We start from the raw sequence: 20457 nt of genomic DNA on the forward strand, positions 1-20457 counted from the left end.
CAAAAGACTCCTCTGTGAAGCTCTTGAAGTTTGCAGACGACACCACACTTATCGGCCTCATTCAGGACGGTGACGAGTCTGCTTACAGACAGGAGGTTAAGGAGTTGGCTGTCTGGTGTAGCCACAACAACCTGGAGCTCAACACGCTCAAAACAGTGGAGATGATAGTGGACTTCAGGAGAAACCCCCCTGCTCTACCCCCACTAAGCATCATGGACAGCATTGTGGCAGCAGTGGAGTCATTCAGGTTCCTGGGCACCACCATCTCTCAGGACCTGAAGTGGGACACTCACATTGACTCCATTGTCAAAAAAGCTCAACAGAGGCTGTACTTTCTTCGTCAGCTAAGGAAGTTCAACCTCCCAAAGGAGCTGCTGAAACAGTTCTACACCTCCATCATTGAATCAGTCATCTGCACATCAATAACTGTCTGGTATAGCTTAGCTGCTAAATATGACCTCCAAAGACTACGTAGAATAGTTCGGACTGCTGAGCGAATCACTGGTACAACCCTTTTTACTCCCCAAGGGCTGCCAAAATCACTCTGGACCCCTCACACCCAGCACAATGCCTCTTTGAACTTTTACCTTCTGGTCGACGCTACAGAGCACTGCGCACCAGAACAGCCCGACACAGAAACAGTTTCTTCCCTCAGGCAATCCATCTCATAAAACACTTGATGATAATAATTGTGGAACCAACATCACTACTTACTATACACTTTTATACACATATATACTTATTTAACAACACACTTTACATACCAATTTGCACATAACAGCTGCACATATAATGTTGTATATAGTAATAAACATGTACATACACTTGTCAATCTGTATATTTGCACTCACTACTTCTATTTTTTTTAAATATATTTATTATCTGTTTATTGTCCTGTCTCTGTAATCCTGTTGCACTGTAGAAGCTCTGTCACGAAAACAAATTCCTAATATGCGTGAACATACCTGGCAATAAAGCTCTTTCTGATTCTGATATATATATATATATATATATATATATATATACATATATATATATATATAGATATATATATATATATATATATATATATATATATATACATACATATATATATATATATATATATATATATATATATATATGTATATGTATGTATATGTAATGTATTTATCTTTTTAAATGTTCTCTGTCATTTTAATAAAAGCAAACTAACTTTTATTTTACAACTATTATTTGTATTGCAGACTATATTTATTTGCTTGCTTAAGTGATGTTTGCCAAGTTTTGCAAGTAAACTCCACAAAAACATGTTGCTCTCCATGAACTATATGGGTGATTCTATAGTACATTTAGTGACCAAAGCCATCCTTTTTTCAGCTTTAAAAAAATTGTTACATTGTTACATTTTTGATTATTTATTTTAATTATTTATTTACTTTGAATATTTATTTATTTATTCAAAGATTAAATTACCAAAAATTCTTGATGTCCGAATTAGTGAGTTATTTTTCATGTATCATTGCGCAATCAAAAATATAAAATAATTAAAAAAAAATTAAGCAATATTTTAAATATCAAATGTTAAAACTGTAAACTGTCAATACTATTACCACAATTACAAAAGGAAAACTGAATATTTCATTAAATCACACACTGGACAATTTAAAAATATTTTAATCCTGATGTCAGTGTCATGTGATCTTTGCAGTTATAGCGAGTAGAATGTTTGGCTAAAAAGTTGTAAAACTGTAAATTGTTACTGTCAATTCAGTTCCATTTTAGTAACTATGTATTAGGATGTTTCTTGCTATGATTTATTGTTATTTCTACACTGTAAAAAAAAATCTGTACAATAACAGTAAAATGACTGTATATTTTAACAGATTTTTTCCGTACTACACGTATTACGGGTGTTTTTCCGTTTATATACGTTTTCGAATTGCATTATGGGAAGGGAATCGCAGATCAGGCAGCGTTTGATGAACACCAGGACGTAGTTCTTCCTGTTTTCCCCTGGTAAGTACAGTTAATAAAACATAACACAATATTTTAGTTAAAAGACTGCTTTATTACCTTTTTATCGTTATTTCAAATGATTGTTGTCTTGTCTAAACCGGCCATGGACAGTACAACAGTGAATTACGTTTAATATTGTTAATAAGATCAGACTTTTTTCATTAAGGTAAAACTGAACTGTAAGTGGTTAAATGTAATTCAAACAAGCATTTACCTAATGATTTTTTACATTTTTATGCGTTTTCCTCGTCAGTAAACATGCTATCTGTTCATTTACAGTTCTTTGTCCGTATTTTTCTAAACTGCCGTGCGCGGGAAGTGACGTCCCAGTGGTCCCACTTCTCTGCACCTGCCCGAGTCTGACTGGATTAACGGTAAATCCCAGCTCGGCTGTGAGAGTGTGATAATGTAAATGCCAGTACATTTTACCATTTTTTTTATGGAATATTTTTTTTTTGAGTGTACATGTTAGTAAATTCATCCATAACAGAGCTAACAAACAATATATAAAAATCTTTTTATTCCCTAAACTTAAAACATTTAATCATTAATGATTGGCGAAAGCTGAATTATAAAACTAAATATGCTTTCAATAAGATACTGGAAAAAAATAGCTGTTTTTAAAGAGTTTCATTCCTTAACTTTTTGAAATGTAAAATATACATGCAATATAATTACCCATATTGCTAATGGATATAATAATCTTTACAATAACTAGTGTTGTCACGATGCTGGAATTTACAACTTTAAGATAATCCCTTCAAAAAAATCAACATTCGATACTATTTTTTATATTCTGTGATTTAAAAGAATCTTAATATTATTATTTAATGCACCAGAGCCAATGTGGACATCAGTATTTTTTATAACTAACAAACTAATTTTTGAACAGCACATCTTTGCATATTAGCCTACTTGTTAGTGGTAGATAGCTAATACATTACCATTTATAGCATATCAAAAACATTTTTTTAGTGTTTATTTCGCATATAATATTTTTTAATCGACACACATATGGCATTTTAATGTTTTATCATAGCGCTCTGTGTGTGTGCGTTGACCTGCTCCCTGAAAAATCTTGAATTATCAAAATTTATTCTATTCATTATTGAACCCTGATTTTTCAATATTGCATTACACTACCATTAAGCACAACACTGAACCGTAACGGTTTAAGATATCTTGTGTGTGTTTTTGACGTTTTTCCCTTATCAGTTTAGAAGTCAATAATAACAGAGATCACATATGATAATTTGAGAGATTTAATCGGAAAGAAGGACAACACGCCAAGCGACAGCTCTTTACACGGCTTTCGTATTTAATTAATCGAGTCAGTGATATTGAAAGGAGTTCAGTTACTAACCTCTCGATATTGTTTACAGATGAGGGACACGGAGCAGCACGTGTCAAGAGAAGAGAGCGCGTTTAGAGAGACCAAAGCGAAAGCAAGATTATGTGTGGATATGTATCAAAATATTGACACTCAGGGCTGCAAGATGGATTTAATTTAGTATTCTTATTATTAAAATATATCTGAATGAGGATCAAATGATGAGTTGGTCTTTGAGAATGAAAATCAACCTGTTTGTTCCTGCAGATCTTCATGTTTGACTCTGAATGTTTCTTCAATCTTCACATCTTCACTCTCCTCTTTAATAAACGCCATCTTTATAACAGTGTGGAGATCAGTCGCTTCAGCAGGAGTTTTTCTCTGTGTTTGGACACTTTATCCTGTTTAAAATGAACAAAACAATGAACAGAAACAAAATAACTGCTCTTCAACACTTGCTTCAACAGTTTCTTTTAATGAGAATAATTAACACAAGATGAAAGAAACAAGAAATCAAAAAGAAATCATTGAGGTAAAGTTGGTTTTATATTCGCACATTTGTTCAGTGACAACTTGTGACATGGTCCCTGTATTGTTTACCATGGTACTTTGAGTCTGAAATCTCATCTAAGTAGGACTTGAAAACAACATTACTATTTATTCGACTGTGAACATTGTTGTATTTTGATAAGATGATTTCCCTGTTTAGAATTAGCAAATAATTATATAAAGTTAGTTAATATAAGTTAGTTTAGGAGAAAGTCTGAATGTGCGAATATAAAACCAACTTTACCTCAATAAAGAAATCAGGTCTGAGCTAGAAACAATACCCAGATAGCAAACCGATGTTGATTCAACGTCGAATATTGGTTATAATAGTCAGTATCAGTCGTTGATCAAATTTCAACATTGAACCAACGTTCATTATTTGGTCGGTACATCGGAAGGATTTTACGTTGAAAAAAAGATATTGATTCAACGTCGAAATTTCGACATTGAATCAACGTTCATTATTTGGTCGGTACGTCGATCATTAAATCGAAAACAGGATCCGACATTTAATTGTTTCATAAACAGATGCCGTTTGCATCAGTAGAGAAATACAACAGCGAGTGCCTTTAATCTTGCCTTATACTATGTATTTTAAGCTGTTTAGGGAAGACAAATATGCAAGTTTGTTGCTATTTGTACAGGCTAGCATGTCAAGAATTTAATTTCACTTTTATTTTGTTTTACTTTATTTGTTTAATTATTTTGTTTTCCTTCGGAATATTATTCAAGTTTCTTAATCCCGTGATATAGCCTATGGCAGTAGGACTGTTTACATTTATTTTGCAATAAAAATGCATTTTGATATTTGATAAGTACATCCGTGGTGTAGACTAAACTGGATATTTGAAATTCATTTTAATCAGTTAATTTGATCTCTTCCCCTATGGTTTAGGCCTAATAGATGTTTACCAGTAATCTGTTTTACCACGACAATCACTATATTATTACAAAAATAACTGCACACACAAACTGAATAGATTTCTACTCATTAATACCGGCACATATTTATCAGCGAACATATAAAATATGCAAGATGATTCATTAGATATTTTTAAGTAGTTCTAAATAATTTAGGCTGAATTTAAACTATTTAAGTTGAAAATTACTAGGCTACATTTAATTTGTTTTAATTCAACCCATATAAATTGTTTGTAACTTTGTAGAAATATTTTTTAGTATACATTTTATCAGATATAAGCCAGCATTTGTAACTAAAAACTAGTATAAGCAAAATTAAATTGCAACAATTAATTTTATGTGTGAACGGTTACAATTGACATCTTTTTCTTTCATATTAGGCTATTTCTCGAACCAGAAATTATTTAAAGAGCTTACTTTTATCCTGCGTGTCTAAAACGTGACAATTTCTATTAGAAAATAATTAACACTTTAAGTTCATTTGTTTGGTAAATCAAATTTGCCATATTTAAAATGGCTTGTATTATACAGTACATTTAAAAGGTGTACATTAAATTTTTTATTGTATATTTATAGCTTTCTGTTGAAAAATGTAATTGCTTTAGCAGCAACTTTTATCGTGCCAAAATATGGATAATTGCAACATGTTCCCACATTACCACATTAATTTAAATGTTTGACAACATTACAACATGAAAATGTAATATTTTATGGTTTGGGTAAATAAAGAATTCATTTCAGTATTTCTTCAAGAAATCGCGTTTAGGCTACTTTTGTCAAACCTTAGACACATACACAGCATGCAAATGACAATATATTTCAACATTCATTTAGACACATTAACAACTTAGTCAAAAAAAAAAAACAATTTTAGAATAACCCAATAAACACCTTCTCTCTCTCTCTCTCTCTCTCTCTCTCTCTCTCTCTCACACACACACACACACACACACACACACAAACATAATTCAACAAAACAGTTTAATAGATTTAAGCACGTTTTAATAAGTGTTATGACTCTCCTGTTGCGGAGTCAGATGCATAAAAAGCATTGTGTTCAGTTAAACAGACAAAATGTTGCCATCCATTAACAATTTGACTTATTTATTTGGCATCTTTATATTCTTGTTTGTTACATGTTGTTGTTCAACAAATGACATTTGATTATAAATTGCAGTAATATTTAATGGAAATTCTTTGGCAGTTGGCTTTACATTGTTCCGCCATAAGATAGCGACAGAGATCAATATAAATAATCAGTTCCTAATGGTGCACACATTTTTCCTCAATGGATATTTAAATCTACACCTAAACAAAATCATCACAAAACAGGTCCATCTCTTTTATATTTTTATTGTTTTAATAATAATATAGTAATGTAGTGGTGTTTGATTTGATTTTTGCCAATTCTGTTTGTCCAGTTCTAGTTATTTAAACTCTGTAGCTTTGATGTCTTCTGTGGTGTTCACAAGTTAGGCTGGATCCAGACTGGAACTGGTACAATTTCTAGAATCCTTGAAATGAACCTCCCAGGATAGAAACAGGAAAGCATAAGTACACAATTTAACATAGATTCCATTTATATATTTTTTTCAGACAAAGATGTTTTTTTTTTTACTATTTATTAGTTATAACTGTAGAACAAAAGTAAGGACAAAAATGTATTTTAATGAAGATTTGAACTTAAGAGTCTCAAATATTATATATAGTACAGTGTCTTTGATGCATTCATTCTGCCATTGCAACTGTATATATTCCCAAATCATGTTTAACAATACTGTATATTTTTCCAAAGTATTTTCTATAATATTCTTTCTTCAGGAGAAAGTATTTTGTTTAATTTTAGCTAGAATAAAAGCAGTTAATTTTTTAACCATTTCAAGGTCAACATTATTTAATAATAATATTTTTATTAAGCAATATTTTTGATTGTCTACAAAACCATCTATCATTACCCTCAATGTCACTTTAAGCAGAATACTAGTATCTTGAAAAAAATATAGTCAAATACTATTTACTGTCATCATGGCAAAGATAATATAAATCAGTTAGGGATAAGAAAACAGAAATTGAGGAAAAAATTAAACAGGGTGGCAAATAATTCAGGGGGCTAATAATTCTGACTTCAACTGTATATATATGTATGTATGTATGTATGCATATATTAAAACCATCATTCCAAGGAACATTCAAACAGGGTCGCAAACTTGTATGCTTGCAACTATACCTCTAGAGCTGTCGTCAGAACCAAAGTTCCTAACTGTGCTCTATTCCCACTTATTCCCCCTATGCCCTATTCATTTTCATTTAGAACATTCTAACATTTAATCTTGGAATGATTTTAAAAAATGCATTAAGGTTATCTCTCTTAGGTGTAATTTGCTTTCAAAGTATTCGTACAGTTCAGTTTTACCGATCTTCATGTTTATAATTGTGCTCCCTTTACAGTGCACTTCACAGTTATGCCTCATGACGAAAGCTATAGGGGACCTATTATTTAAAAAGCTGAATTTACGTTACGTCTCCAAAGCTTGTGAAACCAAAAAAAAAAAACAAACAAAAAAAAAACCATAGCATACGTAATTATTTTCATTTATAGTGGGTTATTTATTAAGTATCTGTACTGTATAAGACATGGCCCTGTGGGTCAGAACATTTTTGCAGTGGTTTGCATGTGTCAAATTGTAAAAGTAGACTTTTCCAAAAAAAAAAATTCATAAGCAATATCCTACTTAATCATCATCATCATTATTATTATTAATATTAATGTAGGATTTTTTAAAATTTCCTAATAATCCTATACATGCCATTTACATATTTTTCAATTAATATGGAAAGCGAGTGGATGTTTTTACCAAAACTAAAATTGAATTTTTAATAGGTTTTGTGTAAAACAATATAATTTGCACAAAGAAATTATGGGGTTCTTCTCTGAAGAAGTTGATTATGCCTGTTTAGAGCGTCATTATGGACGTTTTACGCTATAACTAACATGGTTTAGACGATGGATCTGTGACAGAGAAACTGCGGGTTTTGGGGAAACACTCGTGACTACATCGTTCTTTTCCCAAACAATGCATTGTACTATGATTGTGCAGCTGCAAGTTATGTCGTTGTTTGTTTTTTCCTTGTTTGTCGTTGCACCCCAGATCTGTTAATCAAATGTTTGTAAATATTTTATACAGTAACACAACTTTTTTTATGGATTGTTGTCAAAATGCAATCCAATACATTTTAAACCCATGGCAAGAAAAAAATAAATAAATAAAAAAAGACAAATAAAGAAACATTTAAAACTTATTTTAATAGTTTTAATATTTTGATGCTTTTTTATTTCATTACAAAAGCTCTGAGAGAAAAGATTTACTATGTTATTAGTATTTTGTATTCACTTATCTACAATTAAAAATAGTGACAATGTGGCATAATTCTGTTAAATGCTTAGTTTCTGTTACTGGTAAATATAAATACTTAGATGATCAATACTAGCTTTGCTACTGCCTGATACGATTTCGTTATCTAACATATCTGTCTGTAAGGTAACATTGGTCTCACACTGAGAACCTGCTCTGTTCTCCTCACATTACAACACAATTACTCTTCTCTAACTGCTGTTCTGTCTGTTGGTCTGTCCACAGGCTCATAATTGTATGGCTGTGGTGCATCGTTTGTGTGAATGTCTCAGAATATCTTATTTTGGCATCCAAACGTGCACGGCGATAAGTTGTCTTCATACTGTTTATATGTGCGATCTTCCTAGTTCAACGTCACTTACAATCTGGTGATTTTTCACATGCGGAAGAACATTTATGTGACTAAAAACGACTAAAGATGGCTTAATAATAAACTTTAACATGTATTTTAAAGAAAATCTAGTTCCTACTTTACTCTCATGCACATTGACTCACTGGGGTGTCTAACCTACAATAGGCATGTGCTGTTTATGAACTAGCTTTAAAACAACATACGAGTCACATGAGTTCATATGTGAATATCAGCTACCTTAGTTAGTTGTTAGTTCATTGTTTGCTAATGTAATAAAATTTTAAACTACTCTTGAACTCCTGTTTAAACTGTTTATTTTGATGGAAACGGAACACATTTCTACTGCTTTTCAGTGTAAAGATCAACCATTACATTTAAACACAAGAGTTCCTGAATAATTAGAAATGAGTTAATGATAATGTGCCCCAAGTAAAATCATCCTGACAAAGAAAACAAGTTTATGTTAGTTACATTTAGCTAATGTAAAAACAAACATGAACTAACAAGTAATTAAACTAGATTTATTGTATCTAGATCTATTGGCATTTACTGTTAACAGATCATGGTAAGAAATTATGCTATTTGCACTTAATGTAAATAGCCATTGCCATTTTCTTATTCTGTTGGCTGATATTTGCCAAATAAACGTTTTTCCCATGGCATATTATAAAAATAAATAGCCTATTAGTTCATTAACATACTATTCTGCTTTTCTCCTGCTATATTATAAAAGTGATAAGTATTAAACTTTTATTGTCTCAATTGCAGGTGTCTTTTTGTTGGGTTGCTTTTTTCAAAATGAATCGTAATATTGGTGCCCCATTCAGGGTATATATAGGCAGAACTGTATAAACCCAGATTTAAAAAAACAAGGATTTTTAAACACTTTTTCCAGTACCTATTTTTTATTTTCTAGACTGACATGCAGCGTACTGAACACCTGAAATGTATTCTCAGCAATGCACTTTAAATTCAATAAGAACTCTCCAATTTATTCAAATAAAATACATTAGTAATGTAGTAATTAATAATATATTCATAAATAAAAATATAATAAACCTACAATAAATGTGCTTGTAAAATAAAAAATTAAAATATGTATTTGTTTATGTTCTCTCAAAGATGGAAAGAGAACTGAAAATTTGTACCCAAGTAAAAATACTACTACATTGGTAAAATAATACTACTAGTAACTAATACTAACATTAAGTGTACAAGTAAAAGTAAAAAAGTACTCTTTTAAAAAAAATACTCAAAATAAGCAATTAGTTAGTTTGATAAAAAACAGATTTTCTTTAAGGCCCTTTACAACTGTAAACTTGATAGAATGGTTCAAGTGTTTAATCACAAGGATAGATATATGGCAATGGAGGTGTAGTGGCTTTTTCCTTCACCATAATTAATTTTTCAATACCACTGGCAGAACTATAAGGCCATAGATATATTTGATGTCCATTTTATTAAACAATATTTTCTACTTTGAAATGTTTAATTAAAGTATATGAAGAAAAGATTGAAATTGTCTTTTATTTACACATTTTACACTATTTTACTTATTTGCTCACTGCTTTGCAATATGGCAAATTTGTTGAATATATAGCTTTACAGCACATGGAAATTTTGTTTTACACTTGATTTTAAACTAAAATGATTTTACAAATAAGTACACTGTCAGTTATGAAATAACAAAACAAATGACTTCTGTATTTGAAATATGACAACACAAAAATTTTTGAAGCAGTGTTTTAAGAGCCTTGTTGTTTACTTGCAACATTTGCAGAAATGATTGAATGCACAATACCTGCATTACCTAGTCAAAATTCAAATTGTATTTAGAAGAGAGTGACCGACAGGAGGCGAGTCAGTTGCTGTTAGACAAAAAAAGTCTGAGATGTGATTCGGTCAGAATGGCCGGAATAAGAAAACAATAACAGACATCTTTATGGTAAAAACATTTGAAAAGCATTATGCCAATCAATCATTTGTTTTTAATTTTTTTTAATCCAAAAAACCTGACAAGTGGACAAATCTAAGCTTGTTTTAAAAAAAAACAAATATACACATGCATATAATAAATAATACTACTAATAATAATAACATTAACATTATTCAAAAGCAAGTTGAGAATAAACTGAAAAAGCCCCCGAAACACCCATGAGTCCACAAAGTGGAGCGAATGGATTTACTATTTAAACAACATGGTGGAAAACGGCAAAACTAGTGTTGCACTGGTCTAAAAATAGAAACACGTCTTGCTTCTTATTGGGCTGAGTGTATGATAGGGCCCATTGTATTACATCTAATAAACAAAACAGTTTTTATTAACATCAAATTTGCTTTAAAAAATGATGTCTTTAATTTTTTTTGTGTGTTTTTCAATTTTCATTATGTAAATGTAATTAGCTCATTCTGTTATTATGAACATATGGTTGACAGACCTACCTAGTGGTTAATCCTCCATTCATGCAGAATCAAGGCCAAATATAAAACAAGCATCTTATTAAACTTATGGAACAGGCAATAAATATGCTGATGATTCAGTCTTTGTGAGCCTCTTTTATGGCGAAAAGAGAAACATGGCCATTCTTGGATTTTGTGCTTAAGATGCTTAAGATGTTTTACTCTGCTTTTATTGAAAGTATATTGACTTGTTTGCAGTATTTGCTGGTATGGTAATGCTACTGAGACTCAAGAAAAGTGTTTAAGGAAAATAGTCACCATTTCTAGTAAACTGGTGGGCATTACATTACCAAGCATGGAATACATTTACAAAGATGGAGTGGTCATAAAGGCAATCAGTATTGTGGCTGATTCAATGCACCCATTTAGTTCCTTATTTGACTATTTGCCATCCGAGCAGAGATACTGTCTCCCTGTGGTGTCAAAAACAGGGCAATAAGACAAATAACTTTAACAAGTAGTTTTAAGTCAGCTGGACTGCTTATTGTGTTTTATTCTATTTATTTATTTTATATACTGTTAATTGTAAACATGTTGTCTTTGGCATGTTGTTTGGTGTGATGCCTGCTAAATAATTCTGCAAATCAAAAACAACTAAACAAATATACAAACTAGACAAATAACCCTACCTACCTACTATCTAACAGCATAAGCGATGATTTTCGCCTGCACCTTGTAGTACACTCCTTTTTGAGAGCCATCTTGAAAACCTGAGTGAATCCAAGTAGACAGACAAACAGCTTATGGAAAATTCAAATTCTACATAAGCTCATATGCGAGGGCCACAAAGATGAAACACTGCCTTCATTCTGGTTGAAGAAAACAGATGTACCTCTACCTACAAAACAAAATGATGAAACAGGTGAGATATTACATATTAATAATAAAAATGCCAGTTATCATCATCATCACCATCATTATTATACATTAAAAAAACAAAAAGAACATATTTACATGAAATCACACATTTTCGAAGGTTAATCATCATTAATTAATCCATCACAATCTGTTCTTTCCTTTCCCAATGTATGATCTCTTAAAATATAAAGACGTTTCCTGGATACACATTTATTAATATTAGTATAAAATGTTTAGATGTAATTAATGTGAGGCCTAAAAGAAAAGACTTAAGCAAATTTAAATAAAATTACCTACACTGTAAAAAATGAATCTTGAGGCTTGTAATTTTCATTAAAAAAATTAATGTGGTCATTAAAAATAATGAGCTTATTTTCTTTAAAAAATTGATATTCTGGATTTATTATAAAATATGAAGAAGATTTCACCAATATAACTAAGATTTTAATGTTACTTATTTTTTTAAGCAAACTAGTGCAATTATTAAGCTTAATTTGAGAAACCAATTAAGCTAATAATATTGAGGAAAGATGGCTTCACGTTTATTTTAAGAAAATTCACTCAATTATGTGGATTTGATTGAGATGTTTGCATTTGAATCTCAACAACGGCAGTGATTAGACGACATTTTGAAGGAGCAGATCAACAGCGAGCATGGTAAGAGGTAAGCATTAACAGTTTATCATTTTATTGTCTTAAGTAGCCTAAGCTCTTTCAGGAAAGACACATGCTGTTCAAACTTGTTCAGGAGCTTAGTTTTTGCCATATGATGTATATAGGGATACACGGGTATTTTTAACCACCCATTCCTATTTGAAATTGATTTGCTTCAATGTTCATTCTGAATTATATAAATGAAGTTGAACAAATTATTTGCATCGCAATATTTAACAGCAACGATCAGGCAACAGTTAAGCAGACGAACAACAGTGAGCTTGTTAAGTGGTAAATCTAAGCTAAGCTAGCTAGCTATTCAATGGGGTTTATGTACAGCTAGTGCTTTTCCATTTCATAAGGTTCCTTTTACAGCATTGCTGATGTAATGTAATGAACTGTTTATATATAATACTGAACATAAATACTAATATTTGTTTGCTTCATTTTTCAGTTTAATGAAGAAAACGTTTGCAGAGTTTTCCCACTAAAGAGGAGCAGTTTATTGAGGCAGATTTTGATAAAGAGAATGGGTGCCATACATCAGGTATTTTTAATAATGTTATTTGTGTATTATTATTATTATTATTACTAATTTCTACACTTTTTTGCATCAGACCTCACATTAAATCAGGGATGAATCGAGAGATGTCGTCCTCTGTTGCTGGTCTATCTGTATGAATAAGAGGAAGAGCTCATCCAGGAGTGCTATGTAAGTGTCTCAAACTGTTTCAGATATTTATGATCTTCCGAAAACTGCATTTTATATTTTTGCATGCTTACAAAAAAATATATAGCTCAAGCATTACACTGTTGAATGCACTATTCCTTGTATAAACATGGTTTGTTTTTATAAATGTCTGTACACTACATTTAAACACCCTGTCCATTATAAGTCAAAATACTTGTGTATTTGTGTCAGTCAGCAACATCTACTCAAACATTATGAAGAATTACTGTTCACAGAGATAAGAGAAATGGTTTATTTCATTAATATAATTCCTTAATGTGTTTTAGTAAACCTTAAACATTTGAAATGTACAACTGCATAATTTCAATATAATAAACGTAATGTTTATTTTACAGTGTGGGAATGCACAGAGAATTGCTGTCTGTCAGAGGGATGACCAACCATGAGGACTTCTGCATTGTCTTGGAGGATAAGTGAGTCATGGCTAGCCTGGAAAATCTAGAATCGCTGAACTGGATTTATACAAATATTCCACAAATTAAAATCACTTACAAAGAAACGAATATTAAGTTTGCAATACACAAATTCTGTCAAATATTGTCTAAAATGTGACTATTCCTACAAAGGAAAGTTGACAGGTCAGTTTTTTCCATGACATGGATAAAGGAATTTTTATCAGAGATTAACATTGCTGTAAATTTTACATAGATATTTAGACATTATACATTAAATATTTAACATTTTATGAATGAGTAATTTTCAGTAATAAATTTGAGTAAATGGTGATTTATTTGCATATATTATAAAAGCACATTCCACTAATAATATTAAAATCATCATCTATCACTTAAAAAAACTAGTAATTTTCACATGATTCTTTCAAGTGGTTTTTGTTAAAAAAAATAAATATGAGTAAATGGTGGTGGATTAGCTTAAAATATAAAAGCACATTCCGCTAATAATATTAAAATCTTCATCTATCACTCAAAACATTTAGTAATTTTCACATGATTCATTCAAGTGTTTTTTTAAACATCATTGCTGTAATTATTTATTAGGAATTGAATATAGGAATTGAGTGAATAGGCCTATATATGAATAATTTAGACAAATACAAAAATGTGATTAAATAATAAAATCAATAATAATTTAATAACCCTACACAGCACTTTTTATTCATATCTATTGACGTTTATAACACAAACAAGACGTTTTAACACATTTTTAATCTTCAATTATTCATTAATAAACCTTTTAATTTGTCACTTTTTACTCCGTGACTAGCCCGCGAAACCAGGCGGTGGGCATATATAAACTGAGGTCTGTGCCCATCGCAGACACAGCCTGGGTCATTTGAGTGGACATTCCTGTGTACATCAACTGCCAGTTTTCCTGAGGTAAACGTCTTTTTTAACTTTATCGTTATATTTTATTATAAATTGTTTATAACTTGTTCACACAAGTACCTACGAATAAAATAGTGTTTTAAATATCAAGAATAATGGTTATTATATCGAGTACGTTATTCATTAATAAAGATGAGGGGTATTAGCGCTTATTTTCGTGTTAATAACAATATATACAATGTCATAAAAATGTCGCTTTTAGTAAATGTACTACATTTACTATTCAAAAACAGTTTTCTCGTTTTTTCCGTGTTTTCTCTACAATCGCTATATGTAGGCTATCTTACGCCGCTAACGGTTTAAACGGTAAAAGCCGTTTTGCGAGTATGAAGCATTTTACGCTAACTGACGTTAGTAGTCACACAAATCCGACTGAGACTTTAATTTAGAGTCCGTCATATTATTTGTTAGATAAAAAAGCAAAACAATACTACAAACAAACAGCAGGTTGTCCCACATTTGGTTTGACTGTGAATTAATGTGCGTGTATGTACAGTGCCTGTGCGTGTGTGTGTGTAAAAAGAGCGCCAGCTCATTCATTCATTACAGCCAGGCTATGAGACCGAGAAACGCTAACGTTATACTTTTAAATTAATATAATAAGCTGTAAGGTTTCAGTCGGATAGAGTGCACTCTGCGTTTTGCTTATCTTATAAGTGCAATTTTAGGCTATGTTTTTAGTCTTTATTAACTGTGTAATCTGTTTTCTTTTCAGTGCCGACTACCCCTGCTTCTTGTAAGTACCATTAATTTTATACAGAACTTTAAGCAATTTGAAAAAAAACATTTAAAACTACAAATACTTTAAATTTAGACATTTGCAATAAAATCTAATTTTGTCTTGTTTTTTCCCCTTATTTTGTTAACATCAGCTACCCCAAAGGCTCTTTTAAGGGCCGAAAAACATCTTTGGAAATGTAAGTTTTAACTGACAATATTTACACGTCTCAATATTTAGGTTTAGACAATTTAGACCCGTTTTGACCCGCGACCTTTAATTATTATTATCAAATTAAAATTATAATCTTAAATATTTTTTATACTTTTTAAAACATATATCATTATTATAAATTATAAATTGAACTGATTATGAATTGAAATAGTTTTTTAAATCAAGATAAGTAGGCAAAACCCGGGAAAGACATTGAAAGGTTTGTGGTGAGACAGTTTGTTTAGTTGCTTGGTATCATTTTGAAATAATTAGTTGTTGTGAATGCTTAGATCAAGTGAATTTGTTGATTCATCCAGTATTTATCCGACAGGCTTAGTAGCAGCAAAGTTAGACTATATGTTTTTCACATTTTTATAACATTTTAAGTTAACACATCTTTGTATATTTTTAATAGTCTGTCTCTAAATGTAATGTATCTCTGCGTAGAACCTAGCCTGGAATCACTTTTGCATATGCAGAAAACATTTATTTCAATTAAAAACCGAAAATATCCTTAATTGTTTAATTAATGCATTAACCCAGTAAGTGTTTTACGATGTCATGCAGTTATGACACCTGTCGAAGTTTAATGTAGCTTGAACACACGAAGAACATTATATATGTGACATATTAAGTGACGCATCGCGACATAGTGACACTGAACCGTGGGGTGTGCAGGTTACCACGAGTAAAGCTTAAACCATCTCCTTCATGTAAATATCATTTATATAATATGCACTAACGTCGGGCCTATATTTGACGCTTCAGTCGACGTTATCAAGTTAATTTAAAGTTGAAAATCATCCGTTTAGCGGAAATGCATTATGTGATCAAGTGTAAAAAAGTTTTCACAAATCAGAGAACTATTTGATCAGAGAAAACGCAGAAAGTTTGACAAATGTGGGTTTCCTAAGTTTATGTAGTTACACGAAGCCATGTAAAGCATTTTTCCCACTTTTATAGAATGTCCCTGAATATTAAAACTTTCACCTGTCCGCTAATGCGAGCGCAATTTGCGTCAGGCTGATTATGTCACCATTTACACAGCAAACAATGCAAGATTTATTTACCACCTTATGATTTATTTCTCTTTTAATCTATAATGGCAAGCGCATGACCGACGCCTCACGGAAGCCACAGTTCGGTGTCCCACCTACTTCATCATCTGACAAACTACAAAGCAACGCTACATGTATTTACTAACGTTAACGTTTCCTTGCGTTTTATCACTCGCTTTTAACCCTAATACCCAGCGCATGGACATGTAGAAACTGACATTGCTAATTCCCATGCAAGAATGAAGTAAAATATTTTCGCCAACGTTAGCCTACACAGACTTCATATGACGTCCATATTTTCATGATTTGTTAACACATTAGAATATAGTAATGACAATAAAATACTTACCTGGTCAGCCTTTAGGTGTTTGAAAACATTAACAATGCCCACAACAAATGCAACCACGATACTGCGAATCCCCGAAGCATGCGAGAATCTCGGCGGGAATTTTTTCTTTAGCACGTTGTTGGCGAACGACACACTGCTAGTTTATACCGCCGCCTAACGGAAAAATGGTCATTTACTCCAGACCAAAAGTGTCCCTAGGAAATAACTAAATAAACACTTCCTAATAATGATAATCCAATAAAATTTTATTTGTATAGCACTTTTCATAATTACTCCAAAACAACTTCACAAAAGATGCAAATATTAGTTTTCACATCTTAACCAGGATTGTCAATAATTATGGAGGGCACTGTAAATGTCGATGATGCTGTTGGCCCGCTAAAAATCAGCATACAATAAAAAAGTCATAGGTCAAATTAAACATCTTTAAGAATAAAAATGTAAAGTCTACTCATGGCTTCTTGTTTGTTACTGGGTTGGAAGGTCTTATCACTGGCATTGTGTTTCACATTCTTTGCTAATATCTTTATGCAATTTCAGATGTTATTTTACATATTAACATATTACACAAAACATGAACTATGTTTAATTGTTAATTGCCTATTTTCGCAGTCATCCTGTATCTCTGACTTGTCATAAATATTAATTATGTGTAAAATATATTTTTAATTTGCAGACATGTAATATCTAGTGCATTCAGTGATGTTTTTCTTTTTTTTCAGCAGCTGAATAAATCCAATTCGATCTTTTAAAGCCATCTAAACACAGAACATCTGAGCTTTGTAAGTATGTTTTAACTGTATAATACTGTTAGATTAATTAAAGCTACATACCTTTGTATGTACAAAAAACCTGAAACCATCATCCCAGTCTCATGTTCTGACTTTAACAACGCATTTAACAAATGCCTGGCTGGTCCATGATGGTCTTATTTATATATATATATATTTATATATATATATATATATATATATATATATATATATATATATATATATATATATATATAACTTTTGGTAGTTAAACACGTCACACAGTTTTAAATACAGTACATGGTACATAAAGGCAATGATAAAAGCTTAAAAGTTAAACTGATTGAAAGATGTTTGCATCAATTCAAGTCTTCTATCACTTTATGTTGAACATAAAATGTAAAAATTCTTAGATGACATAAAAGTAGTGTTGGATAGAGTACATTTTAGGAAACACAGATATAATCAAAATATTACTCTAGCTAAATTAAATATAACTTTTGTACCTTCAGTAAAATACTCATGTGCACCTATAAGCTTTGGCAAAACATGCCTTTATCAGTATCAATGTCATAAAGCATACACATGCACATGCATGCACATGAGTTTGCTTTTTAATATATTAGCCATGTGTTAGCCATATATTAGTTAATAAATATTATTAACTGTCATCACGGCAAAGATAAAATAAATCAGTTATTAGAAAAGAGTTATGTCTTGAAAAATATCTATTAGAATATTATTTACTGTCATCATGGTAAAGATAAAATAAATCAGTTATTATATTACAACTATTATGTTTAGAAATGTGTTGAAAATTTTCTCTCTGTTAAACAAAAATTTGGGGAAAAAATAAACAGAGGGCTAATAACTCAGGGGGCTAATAATTCTGATTTCAACTGTATATATATATATATATATATATATATATATATATATATATATATATATATATATATATATATATATATATATATATATACAAACACACACACACATACACACACAAAAGTATACACACACACACACACACACACACACACGCACAGTTGAAGTCAGAATTATTAGCCACCCTAAATTATTTGCCACCTGTTCTTTTTTTCCCCAATTTCTGGTTAACGGAGAAAATATTTTTTCAGCACATTTGTAATCAAAATAGTTTTAATAACTCATTTAACTGATTTATTTTATCTTTGTCACGATGAGAGTAAATCATATTTGACTAGATATTCTTCAAGACACTTCTATACAGCTTAAAGTTACATTTAAAGGCTTAACTAGGTAATTACGTTAACAGGTTAGGGTAATTAGGCAAGCTATTGTATAACGATGGTTTGTTATGTAGAATATCGAAAAAAAATAGATATATATATAGCTTAAAGGAGCTAATAATTTTGTCCTTAAAATGTTTTTTTTTTAATAGAAACGTCTTTCATTCTAGCCAAAATAAAACAAATAAGACTTTCTCCAGAAGAAGAAAAAAACATTATCAGACATACTGTGAAAATTCCTTTTCTTTGTTAAACAACGTTGGTAAATATTTAAAAAAAGAAATAATAATAATAATTCTGACAACTACTATATATTTTTAAATAAAATTATTAGCCATCATTATACAATGACTTGTCTAATTACCCTAACCTGTCTAGTTAACCTTATTAACTTAGTCAAGCCTGTAAATGTCACTTTAAGCTGTATAGAAGTGTCTTGAAATATATCTAGTCTAATATTATTTACTGTCATCATAGCAAAGATAAAATAAATCAGTTATTAGAGATGAGTTATTAAACTATTATGATTAGAAATGTGTTTGAAAAATCTTCTCTCTGTTAAACAGAAATTGGGGGAAAAATAAACTGGGGGTTACACTGTGTGTGTGTGTGTGTGTGTGTGTGTGTGTGTGTGTGTGTGTGTGTGTGTGTGTGTATATATCTATTTTATAAGAATAGTTTTACAGCTCAACTCAACTCCTTAATAAAATGCAGCTCTTCATTAATGACAGAACACAACATCATTCAGTTTTAAACACATTAATTGCCTTCATCATTTTATAGTGATTAAACTCATCAATAATTCTTGATTTGACGAGGTTTTTATAAACTAATTCATCTTCTTACCATTCCTCTCTTCTATTTCATTTGTTCTTGTAATATAAATAGCTGATTTTGCTTGACCAATGGTAAAATTCATCAATTGACATTTTATATTTGTGTTGTTTTTTGTATTTAAAACCTAAAATAAAACATTGTTTGGTGAATAAAAAACCAAGTAAAGAAAGTTAAACATTTAACAGATCAAACAGAGGAGCAAGTCTTTCACAATCCATAAAACAGAGAAAAATTCTTCCCTTTCTAAACAAAGCGGACATTGATCACTGACATTAGAGTTTATTTTAGTCACAAATGCATTAACAGCTATAGCGCCGTGTGAAATTCTCCACTGCAAATCTCCCGATCTTCTGTTCAATGGTGGTTTATACAATATTCTCCATTCTGGCTTTTCTTCTTCTCCTAAACACAGTTCATCTCTCCACACCGTGTCAGATCTCTCTTTTAAAGTATACTTCTTATTTAGTTTCACAATACTTTTATAAAGCACTTTCCCTTTAACTGGACTAAAATCAACATTCACATTTTCTTTGAAACACAACAATGGACTATTAATCCAGCATGTTCAATGTTCGGTGTAATTCTAAGGAAACAGTCTGGGAAGTCTGGGAAACAGTCTTGATCATC

At 30.9% G+C, this 20457-nt stretch overlaps 1 long non-coding RNA gene across 2 annotated transcripts; it reads right to left on the minus strand.

Moving 5' to 3' along the window:
• Window positions 1-6206: 6206 nt before the first annotated feature.
• On the minus strand, window positions 6207-17060 carry LOC130220146 (uncharacterized). Of its 2 annotated transcripts, none has more exons than XR_008836138.1 (3): window positions 16971-17060; window positions 11657-11733; window positions 6207-6324 (listed from the first exon to the last, which is right to left on the minus strand). It is a non-coding gene; the product is annotated as an uncharacterized LOC130220146 (long non-coding RNA). The 2 variants fall into 2 exon arrangements; XR_008836137.1 differs by having other exon boundaries at window positions 11657-11861.
• Window positions 17061-20457: the final 3397 nt, after the last annotated feature.

Source organism: Danio aesculapii, unplaced genomic scaffold (genome assembly GCF_903798145.1).
Source record: "Danio aesculapii unplaced genomic scaffold, fDanAes4.1, whole genome shotgun sequence".
Taxonomy (NCBI): Eukaryota; Metazoa; Chordata; class Actinopteri; order Cypriniformes; family Danionidae; genus Danio; species Danio aesculapii.